Source organism: Phaenicophaeus curvirostris, chromosome 7 (assembly GCF_032191515.1).
Source record: "Phaenicophaeus curvirostris isolate KB17595 chromosome 7, BPBGC_Pcur_1.0, whole genome shotgun sequence".
NCBI classification, from domain to species: domain Eukaryota; kingdom Metazoa; phylum Chordata; class Aves; order Cuculiformes; family Cuculidae; genus Phaenicophaeus; species Phaenicophaeus curvirostris.
Window position 1 is genome coordinate 24,615,545 of NC_091398.1, and position 13,892 is coordinate 24,629,436.

The following is a 13,892-nucleotide window of genomic DNA, read 5'->3' on the forward strand; positions in this document are numbered from 1 at the left end:
TGGAAGGATGCACAAGTATTCTCCCATCCTACTGCCCATTCCCTTCAGTCTGTGGAGGTGGGGCTACCAGGGGTGAGTGATGGGCTGGAGCAATTTTCCTGGGGACTGTGGAGGCTGTTTTGTGGCAGCCCATTTGTTTCTGCCACAAACAAGATGGAGATGCATGGAGTGCAGCACAGTGTCTTCTGTGGGCAGCACCAAAGTGCTTCCTGTGTCGAAGAACTCTTTATCAGAGCCTGAGCAGGTAACCAAATGTTCCATTTTCCTCTTCCAGGCCAGCTTCTTTGAATATGTTAGAGAAAGGGAAGTGTTAGATATCGTATCGCTCCTTTGCCTTAGGGGATCAAAGGGTATCCCCGCCATAGATAGATGCATTCAGGACAAAATATGAAAAAACTTGTCTACCAGATATTGGGGTTTGTAAAAAAATACATGTGCTTATTTTTGCAAACTCCATTCCAGGAGAAAATTTACCTTCTAGTCCCTTTAGAAGCCCTTGCATCATGCCTCTGAGGGAAAGAGTTGCCTGACGCAGCTGTTGCATCCCAGCTGGATGAGAGTCCACAATAGGAACATATGTATGCTGGAGATGTCCAGCATGACTGGGCAGAGCAAAGGGTTGCGGCACAAGGCTGTAAGTGACTAATGACTCTAAGCAAAGCACTTCCCAACTGTGCCTCTCGTGAGTGCAGTGCTGCCCTTCCTTATGTTCTCCTTTCTTCTCTTCTCCTCCCTTCGCCTACTTCTGTGTGCACATGCACACCCACACTTTTGTGGCTGGGTCAGGACAAGAAAGGAGCCATGGGGCTGTTTGAAATCTGTGCACTACAATCCAGAGGGACTGTAGAGAATAAGCAGTTTTCTGCACTTCCTGAAAGACTTAATCGGCTCTGGTTCCCAAGGGGCCATCACACAAATTCCCATTTAATTTAGCCCCCTAGTTTTTTCTTTCATCCTGTTGCCCCTCCCTTAGTGTAGTAACAGACATCCTCAGTCTCTTATAATAATAAACGTACTGTAATGAAATCCATGGCATACCCTTCCTGCAGGGCATTTAAATTTAAGCAGAATTTTTTGGTTAAAAGCTAAATTGCACACATTCAATGTGTGCAGGGCTCTAAAAAAAAAGAAAGAAAAGAACAGAACAGGCCTCTTCTTGAGCTATAATAATATTTCCTTTGGTCTTCAGTGGAATGTTGATTTTAAACCCCTGCAGGCCGGCAGTGATATCTCACGATCTGTTGCAGCCCTCATGTGTAAGTAACTGACAGGAGCAAATTGAAAGGCATTATGCTATTCTGAGATGGTATGAATTAAGGTAGATCTCTGTGCTTGGAAACACAGTCTCAGTTTGGCCAGCAGATGGTAGTGGAACACGCAGAGCTGACAAATTGAGCTGTTAAAGAGGAAAAATGACAGGGATCTGCACCAGATCCTTCAGACATTTAAACAAGCAGCAAAACTCCCAGGTCACAGGAATGCAAATATCAGTGTCAGTTCTTAAGCATGGCTGCAATGTTACAAAACTGTGCTAAGGTGGCCTTCAAGTTTCAGTGTGTGTTCTCAACAAATGATATTGAAATACTCAGAATGGGATGATACAAATCCTTATGCTGATCTGTGGGTTTTTCTTTTGTTTGGAGGGTGATGGGAAAATCCACTTAGGTTCCTGAGTATTAAATAAATAAGTAAAGAGATCTTTGTTATGTTGTAATTCTGATCCCTTTGATGGAAAGGTAATTCACTGAAAATGCTCTGGCTGTGTCTCTTTACTGTAAATGGATTTGTTTTAATGTTTTATTTCTTTACTATATTAATACAGGCATTTGCTTACTAATTCATATGAGAAAAGGAAAACGAAGACATAGAAATGAAGAGACATTTTAGATATTTATTGTGTAAGTAATCATTCCACAGCGCTGTTGAAAGCCGATTTATTTTCTCCTTCTGTCAATTTATTCTGTAAGTTGCTCAGAGCATAAGACTTGCTGATCCTTTTCTACATCCATTATCTTTATATAGGATGACTGTGATTTGAATTCTGATCTTAGAAACTTAACCGTAGAAGGAGGCATTAAGAATCATTTTGTAATAAAGCCTCACTTTAGAGTGTTAGTTTGTATAATCTTATTTCCTTATACTGCAGCTCTTCTAGACTCTCTCAATCCTCTGGTGACAAACTGTGGTTGTCTAAGGAAGTGTACCAGGCCCAGCCTGCCCCAGTGCTTGCAAATAACACTGTGGTAATTTATAACCACTGAAGTGATTCTAGACTGCAACGGTTTCCAAAAGCGCACAGCTAGATAATAGCAAAAATGCTTTTATCACCATATCTTTTCTTTCTAATGCTTTTTTTTGTTTGTCAACTTGTTGCTATCATAACAGATGCCACTTTTTTTTCTTAACCTCAGCCTACAGACTAAACCTCTGCTGTGGTTCTCAGAAATAAATGCTTCAAAACAGTTTTAGTGAGAACAACAGCTAAACTTGTAGATACAAGATAAATCTTGAAATGCATACTGGGCTAAAAGTCACTCTCCTCTGCATGCCAGCACAGGAAAATAGGGAAGGTTCTTTCTCTGAATCATGCACATAAAGGCCTAACTAATAATCTGCTTTCCACAGAGGTGACAAGCCTGCAGGTAATGATGGCAGTCACTGGGTGCCTGAAAGCCATCCACCACCACTGGATTGACTAGTAGAATGCAATGTCTCAGACCATGCATTGGAAAAAAACCTTAATCCTGTATCTTTTCACGTATTTATAGATATATGTTCATCTTAAGAAAGTAAAAATTTCCATTTATGCTGCACAAAAAAAAAAATCCTCTGTATTATTTCTTACAGTTTTTTAGTGAATGCTGAAAATTATCCCATCAAGTGCATTCCTCTTATGAAGCTGTTTAGTCAGGTCATTTGTTCTAAAGCATGATCTTAGGCCTTTGACCCTGGTCATAACCTGATTAAATCTGCTGTGCCACTTCTTCCTGCCGTAAGCTTTCTGTGTGCTGTAGGTGAGAAGTCCCTGGAAAGCCAAAAGTAAGCTTGCAATGAGCTAACAAAAGACAGACTCTGCCTCATCAGCAGCTTTGGGCTGCGTGGCTTCACTGACGCTGGATTTGGGACTCCATCCCAGAGCTTGATGCTTCCAGGTTCAGGTATGCAAGCAGAGCCCCTTACATTGGACACTGCCAATGAGCTGGATTACATAAACTATTAATATAAAGTAAAATAATATTCTTAAGTCATTCAAGGCTTCCTTTGTTACAATCCTAGCACAGGTTATGCATAATTCTGCTTTATCTGTATTAGTTCCTCTTGGGAAGTTTCTCCTGATGCTAGCAGGTTTACCTATTATGTACCTGAAGTCTGACAGCTACCTAAATGCTTACATGACCTAGACATTATGTTTTCTGGTATTTGATATTCAAGAATATCAGAAGGATTATTTCTGAAAAGGTAAGAAAGTAATGTTTCTGCTGCCACATTGATATGTGATCGTCCTGCTAGTCCTGTGGGATGAAAATTATACTGAAAGGCAAATTGAATTACTTTAAATTAGTATTGTTTCTAATGCAAATATTGAAGATGGAGTTGTACATATGGGACACATTGTGGCCATAAAAAATGTAAGGTACCATTAAATTAAACGTGGAAATGCATCAGAACAGCTCCAGGAGGCTTTCCATCTGCAAAGAACAGATTAATAGAACACCTACAGAAGCAGCAGCTACTTAACCCTTTAAAAAAGTTTTAGTACAAATAGCAGAGTGTCTCTTCCCCACACACCATACCCAGGAATGTGGCTGATGTTGGTTTTATTACTGCAGGTTCCTGGAGTGCCTTGCCTCCCTGAACACGGCACCTCTGGCGTGTACACACCATGCACCTGAGTGTCCCAGTATGGTTAAGTTATGGAAGAGGGAAGGAAAGCCAGTGTGGGCTCCTGTCTTCATCTTATCCTTGACCATTCATCTTCCCCAGCTTCCCAGAATCTATTAGTCAGGGTTGATGATGTGGATTTTAACTATTCCTATTTACATATACATTTCCTTCATTCTTGCCTGATGGAAGGAATGTAAAGAGGAAGCTGGGTGAGGCTCAGCTGCTCTTACATGTTGCTTGCCTGCTTGCTCTGATGTAGCCCAAAGCAAACCCTCATGGAAGGGCAGATGAAAGGAAGAGCTGATCAATGGTGAAAGCAAAAGTATAAAGAGAACAGGGCTTAGTTATTTCTACTAGTTGGGACGACTAAAACGAGAAGTAACTGACTGAAACCACAGCAGGATTTATGTGGTAAATAACCGTGAGACTAGCTGGACCAAAAAAAGGTCACCTTCAGTAGCAGTGTCCACTGTTAGATTTGATAACTGTGATTTAGAAATAAACAAATCGATCCACCACCACTGCTGGGGAATAGATTCAGAACACTGCTGGATGGCCTTTTCAGCTCAGTCCGGGTAAAGATGAGTAAAGCCTGACCTGAAAATATTGGTGTGTATGGGTTTGTGGGATTACTGCCTTCTAGCCCAAACCTAGCTTCTAGATTCAGGCCTTCTGACCCACACAGATGTTGAACAGCCAGAATTTAATATCTCTGTGGCCACAAATTCTGTGCAGCTGGGATATGAGAAACACCTCTAGTTAAATTTGTTGCCTGTCTCAGGACAGAAAGAGCCAGTTCTGAAATGAGTAAAGCTGAATCATCCAATTCACGTACTACAGCAGCTAGTGGGATGCAGGCACCTGCCCCAAATAACTAAAATTCACATCCAGCATAAAAGTAGTGAAGGCCCAGAATCACTACGTGAAGAGCATAAAAATAAAAATACACATGCAAAATAGAAACCTTTTTTTTTTTTTTTTTGGTTTGCTTTCATTTCTTTTACTCTCTTTGGTTTTGCTTTTGTTTTACCCCTGAAAAGTCTCAGATCCAGATGATGGGATGCCTGATGATCTGTTTACTTGGGTTGTACTTTGAAGATGTCTCTGTACTGTCCAGTTGCCTCAGCAGGTCTGGAGTTTGATCATAGGTGGGATCCCAGCCTGTTGGGAGAAGGAGCATCACTCACCTCTACATAGGTGGCAGCAATTTCCCAAGCTCCCATTTCTTCCTCTTTTGTAACATTTTACAGGAAACAGCAACTTCCTGCGCAGCAACTGCCTGGTTCAAAGCACCGTGATATGACTGACTTACAGGGCAGCTTTTGGCAGACTCACAGATAGCTGTTCCTAGTTCTTTGTGGGTCTGCTGGAGTGTATATGTGGCTAAATCTAGTTCAAGTGATGCTGGATCGACTGTAAAGCAGCCCATGATGTTCAAAGAAAAGCTAGAATCTGTGAGAAAGGGCAGGAATGGTTGACCTCAATTCTACTAGGATCATAAAACCATAAAAATTTCCTCTTTAAAATGAGATGCATTTAATCTATTTGGAAAACAACACCAAAAAGAAGAAAATTAATTCTGACATGGACATTCTTCAAAGTTTCTGAAAACAGTGTTTAGAGCCCTAACACAGCTAGGAGGTTTTTTGTCTCCCTCTGGAGAAAAAGAACATTCATGGGATGTGGAAAAAAGCTAGAGCCCCAGAAAGCCCACATCAGAGCATGTTCCTAAATACAAGGATACCCAAAACAGATGCAAGATTTAACCTAAGGTGCACAGTGTTATGTCAGTGCTAGTGTTTATTAGTTTTATGAGTCCATTTTAAAGCAATGGTTCTTTTGATCCATACTAACTGCTGGGCAGGGAAAGAAAAATAATGCTTACACAGAAAATAACAAATTTTTCTGGCTGGAGGCCAAACCTTCACAAGAGAATACTGAAGCCTAATATGTTTTGTTTGACGTCTTTGTTTCTGATAGATGTTGACTGAATTCAGGAGGATGAACAAAACCAGCTGGGGAAGTCAGTTTTCTAATTGTTAACCCTCTAGGGAAGAGATTGAATTGGAAATGTGTATATGAAATATTCCGTGAAAAATATAAAAAATAATGTAGATCTTTTTGGGGAAAAAAACCCAAAAAACTTTAACACTGTGGTTTGTATTTTTAGCAGAAAGAGAGAAGTCAGATTGTGATACATGACTGAATACCTCAAGACAGATAACAATTCAGTCTTAGATTCATTTTCTCCCTGTGGTACGCATGGGCAGTCCTGAGGCTGAAATAAGTCTAACATTAAGGAATTACTTTAGGGTATGAATAGCATATATTTTGGGTATACATTTATTGTGATATAAATGGGGGGGAGGGGTGGTGTGGAGGGGAAGACTGTTGTCAGCCTCTTGACCATTTTGCAGTAATGAAAGGGATTTTTAAAGCTGCATACTGTGCCTTAGAAAGTATTATAAAAATGTAAAACTGAAAATAACAAAAAGAAAGAAAAGTATGATAGTATTTGGATCATAGGCTCTGCTGTGACATATTTACATCTTGTGCTATATGGATGCTCTAATCGTTCTTCTACAAACTGACCAGAAAGGTGGCTACGTAGCATGTGCAGGTATTTTTCCCCATTTCAGGAAATGGAAGAAAGGAGAAGTTATTTATAGGCAGTATACCAAATTCCAGTGCAGTTCAGCGTTTAACTTGTGGTCAGTCTTAGCTGTAATTATAGGACAAAATTGACACAGGAAAAATGGATTAAAGGAAAAAATACCTTGGTATAAAAAAATAAAGACGGGGAAAGAAAGTTAGGACTAACTTTCACCATTTGCTTAATGTTGGAGCTCCTTTTTCTGCTTGATAATGTTGGTTGCAGCACAGAGACATCTGCTGTTAGCAAGGAAGTGCCAAAATAGATGTAGCAGAATGCGTTATTGTGTACAACAAATAGATCATGTGGAATGCTAAACTGATTTTTGTTCTGTTCCTTGTAATTCAGTGTGTAGTCATTTTAGGTGTCAGATTGCTAGGGGAAAATCTTACCATTGTTAGGTAAGCCTTTTAAACTTGAGTTGCTTGACAATTTAATATATGAAAAGTATAATTTTTACTTGGTTTTAATGTTGTAGGTAGTATTACAGGCTTAGCTAAAGTATTATCCAGTAGGCAATATGGTAGCTGGCAAGTACCTTCTTAACTTGTCCATTGTCTGATTATTTCCAACTCTCTTTAGTTGCTTTGATGTAATCCATGTGTGTGTACTGACAGCTATTACAAATGATGAACTGGGGTAATTATAAATCGTGCCATTTCCAAAAAGCTGCAACAATCCCGTTCCTCCCAGGACTGATTGAATTGCAACTTGTTACATAAAGTGTAACAAGAGACACTTCTAGTATTTTTGGCAGAAAGCATTAAGCTTTAAGCATCCCTGAGTGCCTGTGAATGACAGTCTTAATATGTCACCATACACTTGAAGATCAGAGGGGAAAATCCACACTTTTGGACAGGAATTAATGCAAAAGGGACCCAACTCTGACTTCCCCTGGAAAGCGCCAGAGATGCTTTAGATTATAGGTCCTACTGCTTTCATCCTAATCTTGTGAGAGAAAACAAACCACCAACCAAGTAAACAAATGCAACAGGTGGAATATTCAGCAGGTGTGGGCATGCATCGCTGCTGCTTTGCTTAGGCAGTTGCAATGCTAGTAACAAACAAGCAAACAAATTGCATCAGAGTGGTGGTCAGTCAGTGGGTCATGAGTCAACCAGTCTTTATTTCTCTACTTCAGAGAAAATCGAGGCAAAGAGAAAGGGAAAGCCATGTATTTTGCTGTTGTGCTGTTTGGTGGCAGGTACAGGCAAAAGGATTTGTCTGGTGCTAGGAGCTGGGGAGGTCCAGGGCTCGTTTTCTGATTTTAATAGTATCACTGTGTGTCATCTTGGTCAACTTTGGGTTTTGTTCTGAATATTCCATACATAAAATGGGGGGAGGAGGGGAGGAATTATCCTTTGGTGGTCTTCTAGGGAGCTTGATTGCCATTTACAGCGCAAGTTGCAAACCCAACACCTTATTACTAAGGGGAAAACCCCTTGCAGTAACAGTGTGTAGTTCCTCATTCTGTCACTGGTTCCAGACTGCTTCTGAGGCCAGACAGATACATGTTTTGTTAGAAAATTGCTGGTAAAATTTAAATTCCAAAGTTCTTTTTTCCAGCTAAACTTGAAGTAACTTTTGTTCTCTGTTCAGGCTAAGAGCAGTGTAACTGGAGGCAGCTAAAATGGCAGCGTAATGAAATGGATAAAGCAACTCTATTTTCAGTTATGTATTGGGTTAAAAACGTGAGATTACCACCCAAAAGTTGTTTAATTACAGCATTATTGTGGTGTTGTATTACAGCATTAACAGTCCTTTCAAAATCTTTTACATTTTTTTGTAAAAATGAACTAATTGAAGGTCACTTCTGTTTAAAGTGATCTCTAGCACTATGTTTGTGTTTGTTCATGCTCTCTTTTTATGTCCAATGTTGTGTTTAAACATGTTGTGTTAGGTGAGTAAAATACACTCTGACCTGGAGTCTTCACTAATTTTTGCTTTTAAAGTCAAGACTCCTGTCTTCTCTTCTGTTTGTCCTTACTTTGCTGTGTCTGTTGTGTCCTCACTGACAGGGCTTGTGGCTATGAAAGTGTGTGGGAGTAAAGGTTAAAGATAAATGCTAGGTTTAACAAATATGGTTATTGTTGCCATAAGGATTCACTGTGAAGTTAGCGGCTGAATCTTTCTATTTTTAAGGTAGAATTACAACAACATTCTGCATCTATTCCCGAGTTAAAGTTAAAATCAATACACTCTTAGCACTTTATCTTTCTGAAGACTTCGGCTTGTCAAGTCAAGGGCTAGATTCATAAGAGGAACACAGTCTAACCACTGGACTTTATACCAATAAGTAAGCATTCAACAGGTCACAATGAGAATACGAACGCAACTGCACTCCATTAGTGGCAGTATTCGTTTGTGGGGAAAGGGAAGAAGGAAACAAATTCCAGTTCATGCTCTAATGAGTATTTCTGTGCTTTGATTAAAGTGGATAAATTCCAAAAGGAGACACTGAGAACTTGCTTTAGCCTGGTAGTTGCTGAATTAATTTGGATCAATGTGGGTTCAGATCCCTCTTAGAAGATGGGATTGCACTTGAGTCTTTCATAGCAAAGATGTCCATGTATTTGTTAAAAATAAGACAACAGCATCTTCTCTTTTTCTGTCTGGGGACTTTTCTAGTGGACCAGTCAATTGACAAATTTTTCAGAGAAGTGAGGACTTGAATAGCTTTGTACTGTCAAGACTTCTGCAAGTGTGTCTGCAGCAAAAGGAAGGCTAGGAAAAATGTGGGCCTGCTGCTCAGTTGGGTGGTGGTTTCAAAGGATGTGGAAAAGGCAGAGGTGCTCAATGTCTTATTCACCTCTGTCTTTACTGGTAAGATTTGTTTTCAGGAATCTCAGGCCCCTGAGTCCAGTAGGAATATCTGGAGCAATGGAGACTTTACCCTCAGTAGAGAAGATCAAAACATTTAAAAAATTGGACACAGACAAGTCCATGGAACCCAGTGGGCTGCATCTACAAGTGCTGGGGGAACTGGCAGATGTCTTTGCAAAGCCAGTTTCAAGTAACTTTGAAAGGCCACAGACTGGAAAGGCTGGAAGTTTGATGCAAATGTCATGCCTAGCTTCAAGAAGAAAAGGCAGGAGGATGTGGGGAACTACAGGCCAGTCAGCCTTACCTTGATACGCAGGAAGGTGATGGAGCAAATAATTCTGGAAGCAATTTCCAGATATATTAAGGACGTGAAGATTACTGGGAGTCATCACTATGGATTTATGAAAGCAAAATCATGCCTGACCAACCTATTAGTCTTCTATGGTGAAATGACTAGCCTGGTGGACAAGGAGAGAGTTAAACATGTTAATTGTCTTAACTTTAGCAAGGCTTTCATCACTGCCTGTCATAGTATCCTCATTAACAAACTACTGGCTTGACAAGTGGACAGTTAGGTGGACTGAAAACTGTCTGAAATGTCAGGCTTTAAAGATTAGGAACAGTAGCCCAAAGTCCAGCTGGAGGCTAGCCACTAACAGTGTACTCCTGGGGCCAATATTGTTTAACATCCTCATTAATGATCCTGGCTGATGAGAAAGACTTGCACCCTCAGCAAGTTTGCAGAGAATTGAAGACTGTGAGGAGTGGCTGATACACCAGATGGCTGTGATACCATTCAGAGGGATCTTGACAAGCTGGGGAGATCGGCGAAGAGGAATCTCATGGAGTTTAAAGAAGGGAAATGCCAAATACTGCACCAGTTGAGTTACATCCCCACACATTACTAGGGGCTGGGGACCAACCAACTGGGAAATAACTTTACAGAAAGGAGCTAGGAGTCTTGGTGAACACCAGCTTGAATATGAGCCAGCAAAGGGTGAACATTACAGCAAAAGTGTCCAACGGTACCTAGACTGCATCAGGCGGAGAGGTTGCTAGCAGGTTGAGGTGGGTGATCCATTACCCCTAGTCAGCACTGGTGAGACACATTTGGAATGCTGAATCCAGTTTTGGAGTTCCCAGTGCGGGAAAGATGTATTTACAGGAGCAAATCCAGCAAAGAACCATAAAGACGTTTAAGGGTCTGGAGCACTTGTCATAGGAGTGGCTGAGAGCTGCAGGAGAGAAGGCTCGGGGAGATTTTATCAACATATCCAAATATCTAAAGTTGGGGGAAATAAAGAAGATGGAGCCAGACTCTGCCCACTGACATTCAGTGAAGGAGCAAGAGGTATAAACTGACATACAAGAAATTATTTGTAAACAGAAGAAAAAAGTGGTTTTGCTGTGGTGGTGGTCAAACACTGGAGCAGATTGGTCAGAGAGGTTTAGAAGTCTCCCTCGATGGAGATATTAAAAATGCAGCTGCATACAACCCTGGACAAACTGCTCTAGCTGACCCTGCTCTAAGCAGGGGGATGCACTAGATGATCTCTAGAGATCCTGGGATTCTTCGACTTAGTCTTGGATTTATTTTGGCAGCAGCTGAGTATTCCTTCCAGGTACAATGGTTGTAAAAACATTTCTGATATTTCCAAAGTGCATCACGTGCCCATGGGACCTAAACGTGGGCCACATGCTCCTACTAAGGCATTTAAATACTGCCTGTGATAGATCCCAGCCCCAGGTTATTCTGCATGGCCAAACAGTTTCAGCACTGTGAAACAGGATCACAGAATCACTAGGTTGGAAAGGACCCACTGGATCATCAAGTCCAACCATTCCTATCAATCACTAAACCATGCCCCTCAGCACCTCATCCACCTGTCTTTTCAGCATCTCCAGGGAAGGTGACTCAACCACCTCCCTGGGCAGCCTCTGCCACTGCCCAATGACCCTTTCCATTAAATTTTTTTTCATGATGTCAAGCCTGAATCTCCCCTGGTGGAGCTTGAGGCCATTCCCTCTTGTCCTATCCCTTGTCACTTGGGAGAAGAGGCCAGCTCCCTCCTCTCCACAACCTCCTTTCAGGTAGTTGTAGAGAGTAATACAAACCTCTAGAAATGTAGGAACTTCCTAGACTGAAGTGCTGCTGTTTAATGGAATATATGTAGAAATTTATGTTTTAGTACTATGGGTGTAGTTTCAGAAAGAAAAAGAAACGTGGATGCACTCCTTAAAAAAATAGGGCTATTGTAAAGCCCAGCTATGCTTCTTGCTTTGCCTTAAACATCTTGTCTGAAGGCTGCCCCTTTGTGTGTTTTGTGGTGCAATCTACGAATAGTGGAGGTGGTGCAGCAGCAGAGCTCCCCGAGGACAGAGCTTAGGATGTCACCTGAGAGCCTCGTCTGTGGCACCAGGCTCAGTGGAGGGGAGGTGCAGGAGTGAGCACTGCTCTCCGTCACCTGGCTGAGCTCAAGGTCTGGATTTGTTCCTGTGACTTTGGGAAATTGCACCCCCATGTCTCAGCTGAGCACCTGAGTATTTTGGTCTGTTTATGCTTGCTGGAGCCAGAATAAATACTGCTTTTGATTTTCACCCTGGGAGTGACCTTGTTGGCCTGAAGATCACCGCACAGATAAACGACCCCCACTCCCAGTCAGGCCTGGATGCGAGCGTGTGTGTCCAGGGTGGGACAGCTATTTAATGAACATGAATTAAATACATCACTAACTATAAATCTGCAGGCAGCTTGCAATTTCTTCATTACTTCTGTTCATTCTCTGTTTGTTTTTTTTTTTAAATTTCGTGATTTACATAGGTACATGAGGATAAAGATGTACAAATCAAAAAGTGATAATAGTACTGTTTAGCTATTCTGTTTTAGTGTTTATATAGTATTACTTTTTCCTTTTCTTCTTTTTTTTTTTTTTGCTTTTGAAAATATAACTAGGGGTACTCATGCAATGTTGTAACATAAGATTCCATAAAAAGCAGGCTTACTCCTTGACAGCCTCAGCAAAGAAAGGAGAGTGGCCTCAAAATCAAAGCTAGAAGCAGGTTTGGCTTGGACACTACTGATGATCTCTACAGTGGGAGCTTATCATACACAAAAGTGATCTCTGAAGGCTTTATAGCTTAAGATCTACTCTGACGTTTTTGTCTAGAAGCTTATTAATGGTTGGTGCATGTGCAGAACACTGCAGATCTGAGTCATAAGGGATCCCTACTGTTATGTACCGTCTTCACCTTTCACTTCTCCCTCATATATTTTGCATCAAGCACATGAACCTCATCAGCAGTATGTGTGCAGTGATGAAAAGCTGATGGCAGCACTCCACAGTCTATCCCTGATTTGCCCATAGTGTCAAGTACAGAATGAAGTTTTATAAACTCATTTGTATGCACTGTCCACCCACAAACTTTATCTCAAGTTGTGTGAGTGTTGAGTCACAGGCAGGTAGTTCTTGTTCAAGTCCCAGCTTCATCTAAGCTGTGGGAAATAACAAAAGCTATTTCAGTTCCACTCTCAGAAATAACAAGAGTAAGGTACAAATAATTTCTTTACAACAACAAAACTCTCAAATTAATAGAAAAATGCAAACAGCAAGTTCTAGTTAGAAGTGCCTGCTGATCTGTTCACCCATTAGGAGCTTTTATCCAGGTCAAGAAATTACCAGTGGACCATATCAGCCAGATCACTCTTGTCTGCATGTTTGCTGACCTTGTAAAAGTGTCCAGAGGCCTAGATGGTAAATATTGATTTTAGAGATCATGTGTTGGCGCTGCCCATAGATCATACTTACAGAGGTGCACACTAATTCTATCCTTTATTGCAGTTTCTAGTACTTTGCCTGGCGCTGATGTGAGGCTTGCCAGCCACTAGCATTGTCCATCCTATCCCCTCACCGACCCTCTGGAATATTTTTTGGAGACTGGTGTCACACTGCCAGCCTCCAGTCTCTGGTAAGCTTCAAGAGAAAGGTAGGTCCACTAGTAGATCTGCTATTTCTTATCCACATTCCCTTAAAAAGCTTGGGTGCCTAGGGATTTGTTGCTCTGCATATTTTGGATTACAACCTTTCCCAGTTAGCACACTTTCAGGCAGTGTCTCTGCCAACTCAATCAGAAAGAAAGGTTCAATTATGGGGATCATGCTTATTCCAGTGAAAACATGCAAATACATAGTTTAGCTTTTCTGGAAATGTTTTGGCCTCTTCTTTTACTCTCCAGTTGTCATTTGTTCTGTTGGACTCCAGTGTGCTTCTTGGTCTTCAAGCATCTAAAGAAAGATTTTATAATAGCTTGGATTCCTGTTCTAGCTGCTGCTCACACTTTTTTTATTTTTCTTTCGCTGTGCTTTCCGTTAATTGTTGGTTTCTGATCCTTTCTGTGTTTTTCATTTGAGATTACTTCAACTTCTTGTTTCTAATAGTCTGCCCTGTGGTGAGATTATCTGTGCCCACTTCCTTTTGCCTGTTCTCAAAACTTCAGTAGATGGTAGGCACTGATGTTGTGCTGTTCATCCTTC

General features: G+C 41.1%; 1 long non-coding RNA gene across 1 annotated transcript; it reads left to right on the forward strand.

Annotated features, from left to right (window-relative positions):
• Positions 1–158: 158 nt before the first annotated feature.
• LOC138722969 (uncharacterized) lies at positions 159–2,814 on the forward strand. The gene is made up of 3 exons (XR_011337783.1): positions 159–244; positions 1,823–1,898; positions 2,626–2,814. It is a non-coding gene; the product is annotated as an uncharacterized lncRNA (long non-coding RNA).
• The last annotated feature ends 11,078 nt before the right edge of the window (positions 2,815–13,892 follow it).